Below are 4,267 nucleotides of genomic sequence, written 5' to 3' on the forward strand. Positions count from 1 at the left end.
AAATGTAATAATCTTCTAATGTAGTCTAAAAAAAAAAATAGCCAAACAGTCTCTGAAAAGGTGACCTCCTAACTCAAAACTGTTGTTTTCAACCGTTTTCCTTTCCTATGTATCAATAATAATAATAATAAACACATCTTCTGATGTTATTTTGTTTTAAACATTGTCAGTAAATAGTCTATTCGTGTTTATACTCGTTCTTAGAACACACGCACAGAAACTTTGGCCAAGGAAGTATGACCTAATACGTCTACTCACCACTTTACGTTGTCGCCATGGGAGTGTCGAATGGGTTATTCGTTTACAGTAATAAAAAATACGCTGTCCCATACAAAAAAAAAAAAAAAACTTCGTCGTTCTTTTGTGATGAATGCTCACAACCCCTCTCGCTCCACTCCTCTCCCTGTGCAGCAAAGAGTTGGGGGCCTATCCCGTTTTGGGTTGGCCAATCCTTTGTTGTGCATCTGTCGTGTGTGCGTAGCTCACCAGATGCAGGATCGCGTTTACTCTCTTCACGGACAGACAGACTGAGAAAAAAATATACCCCTTCATCAGAGCTGGTTTTGCACGGATGATAGTTAGTGACGTCAATAAATGAGGTAAAAGAAGTTTGCCCTATAAAATGGAACCCGAAATTCTGATCAAACAAGCCGTAGAGAAAGTGAAGTTCAGTAAGGTGTACCAATATGGCGTTCATGCTAAGTTCGATTTGATCACATTAAAAATATCATGTTCAGTTACAAAGAAAATAAATTCATGTTCAGATACAAAATAATAAGAATCATGTTCAATTACGAAAAAAATCAATAATGATGTAAAGTAATAAGAAGCAAGAAAAAGTGGTTGAGATTTAAAATTGAGTGGACTCGCCTTTCTATTCATTAGAAAGCGGTGCGTCTCACATTACTTTGAAAGCATCTTAAATTGCTTTTTTTTTATAAATGTCTTCTTTAAGAAAACACTTATCAATATGATTTTTTTTAAAGTTTCTTTAATTAATTTATAAAATCTCGAAAATTGGACAAACGTTAATACTAAAATCCGTATTATTCTACAGAAGCCGTACATATAATGTCTAAAAATATACCTCATAATTTACTCAATTAAATTATGATTTCCATGCCAATTTTTTTTTTATTTCTCCACTTTTATAATATGATCAAAGTTCGTTTATTTCGTACAAACAAGTACTAATAATCATCAGCCAATCAGATTAAGATCATATGCGATTAAACGCAGAGAAATAAATAGGGTAGGAAATGAGAATAAATAATTGTATGTCCTGCAATTAACTTTCCAGAAGGAACAAGTATTATGATATCAAGGGAGGTGAGCTGAATATTAATGGACGTGCTATGATATCCGACTTGGACTAAATATTGAAAATGGGCTTTGAAACGATCTAGTAGAAATCCTTAGATTTAATAATTAGATCCTAAAATATTATAAATTGGAGATTTGTCAACACGACATTAGAAAAATATGTTTGTTTTACTGCAAAGCAATATTGGGCTATCCGTTGTGTCCACTTCACGGAATCGAACCTCAGATTTTAGTGTTATACGTCCGCAAACTTGCCGTTGTCCCACCGGGAGGACGACACGAGACAAAAACAATAACCTCTTGCTTGAGAAAATGTGGCGAAACATTTTGAATTTAGGCTAAGATTAATTTTATAATTTCGTTTTTTTTTGTTGTTGTTTGTTTTTTTTTGAAAGAGGATTATGTACCTTATCATTTAACAAAACTTTTTTTTATAAATCGTTATAGTTACAGAAAGTATTAAGTATTCTTAAATACAAAATAAGGCCTCCCTTAATTTAATATTCCGTGATGACTTAAACATAATTCAAATATTTGTTTTGCATTTAAAATCAAATGATGTATTGGGTGTACTTGTATACAAAATGGAGAATTTATTGATTTAGTCCTAATTTGTTTTACATTTAAAATCACTCGGGCTTGCTTATCCAGAGTTATTTTAAAATAAAGTACCAAAAATGCGGGGAAAAAAAACTAACTAGAAATAGTTTTATTCTTTTAAGTAAATTTTGATATATGATTGTAAAATGTAATCAAGATGTAAACAAAATAACCTTAGTAATCTTTAGAAGAGGGGTAATAAGTATAGAAAATTTCGAGTGCAAACGCTTTACATTTAAATAGTAATTATGAGCAGTAACATATATATACACTTTATTTTTTAACTCCCTCCACAATCATTTGACAAAGCGATTTAACGTTTTGCATGTAGACTTTTTAATTAACCTCCCTGGGCGCGGCCCTGTGGGTGAGCTCTAAGTTTTGGAGTTGGCGAGCTGGATCCGTGCGATACCAAAAATATTGGGTGCATTTATGAGAGTGACTGTCCATGCTTTATCGTGGACGTTAGGGGGATCAGGTGCGGCTGACTGGCTGTCTTCCATCTTTCTAGTCAGTGGCTCAAGGGACGGCGGCAGGTAGCTGTAGTAGGTTTGCTGAAGTAAAATTGTTTCGTAAAACGTAACCAAATGTGTTGTGTTTTTTTTTTCAAATTATTATTTAAAAAGTTAGATTTTATACCAAGGTAACATTACGAAGGTAATTCTTGTACTCTGAACGCTTAATTTTGATGGAATATTTTTGAGTACGTTACCTGTAAAGATTCCGATGAAGTTTGTTTAACAAAAGTGTTTGTCTGTGTTAGGACAGAGAGAAGATTTTTTGTTGTAGATACATTTGTTTGTTCTTCAGTAACTTTGTTAGACTTTTAACGGTAATCCAGCTGTTGAGGGGTTGGGCGTGGCCCAAGGGTATCGCGCTGGACTGTGAATTCGAGGGTTCATGATTTGCGTTATTTAACAGTGACAGTTAAATTCCACTATTGGATTAGAGTAGCCCCAGGGTTGGCGGTGGGTGCTATTGACTGGTTTAGTTCCTTTCCCTCTACTCTTTTAGCTTAGGCTTAGGAATGGCTGGCCCAGATAGCCCTCGTGTAGCTATGCGCGAATATCCGAGACAAAAACAAACCAGTTTTTAAATGGGACAAGCACCTTAGAGGTCGCAACATGTTATTAAAGTTTTTATTGAACAACCCTAGACATAAATTTTAACGTGATTATAATCGGATAATGAAAAATTCCATAAACATATTTTTATATCTCAGTTTGTGAGTATGCGAATTTATTTTATTTTTTTGGTCCGGAGTTTCATGACAGTGAGGTTAAACTTTGGTGGGTCAGAGACAGAAAAGTGTTGAAATGGTGCTAATAAACGAGTGGTTAAACTTTGGTGGGTCAGAGACAGAAAAGTGTTGAAATGGTGCTAATAAACGAAACAGGTCAAAGGTCATCATGAGATGACCTGACCCCCCGCCTGAAGTTTCCTCGTTCTAATATAAGGAAGATCGTATCAACGTGGGGGTCCAGTGCCGCTTATTTTCGTGCAGCAAGAAGGCCAAAGTCCTTCAGAACTTCAGTCGTGTTAACATGTTTTCTCGTATGGTGAAAAAATGAAACAGACACATTGTAGAATTCTAAAAGAAAAACTCCCATCGTGTCTGTTGCCTAAAACATTTAGAACACGTGCGTTTTAAGTTAAGTAAATTAGTTATATTTCCTACCAGATGGCGTGGACTCAAAACATGGCCTTAATTAAATGGCCTCGTTCTGACAGCTTTAAAAAAAACAACAGCAAAAAAAAAAAACTCGTTTAATCCATGTGGATGTTCCGATGACGTGAGGTCACGTTCTTGGTTTGACAGCGTCACGAGAACGTTTATTCGAAAGTTAATGAGTTATATTCATTCTTTTTTGTTATATGTTTAGGATAAAGTAATATAATTAATGACCATTTCCGGAGATTATGTCAAATTGTTACCCGGTCAACAAACGATGTCCTATTTGTGTATGCGGAAAAGTTGAAGGTGATGATTATAGAGTGAATCCTACATTTTGTACGTTTTTTTAATTAATTATGTTTGTTTTGTTTTTGTGAATTCTCGCGCAAAGCCACACAAAGCACCATCTGCCCATTGGCCGTCCAGACCTTTGAGATGATAGACCATACGACAATTTGTCAACGGCACCCACCGCCAACTCTTAGGCCACTCTTGTTTGATCGAACAGTTCTATTTGACTGTCACTCTTATAACGCATCCTCGGCACCATAGTGCGGAGCGAGGTTTTGTAATAACGGAACGCGAACCACGAATAACCGGATTCCCAGGCCAGGCGCATAAAACTACTGGAGGAGCGGTTCCCAACCAAGAACTCCTTCTATTATTAAT

The sequence above is a fragment of the Limulus polyphemus genome, unplaced genomic scaffold, assembly GCF_000517525.1.
Source record: "Limulus polyphemus unplaced genomic scaffold, Limulus_polyphemus-2.1.2 Scaffold5139, whole genome shotgun sequence".
Classification (NCBI taxonomy): domain Eukaryota; kingdom Metazoa; phylum Arthropoda; class Merostomata; order Xiphosura; family Limulidae; genus Limulus; species Limulus polyphemus.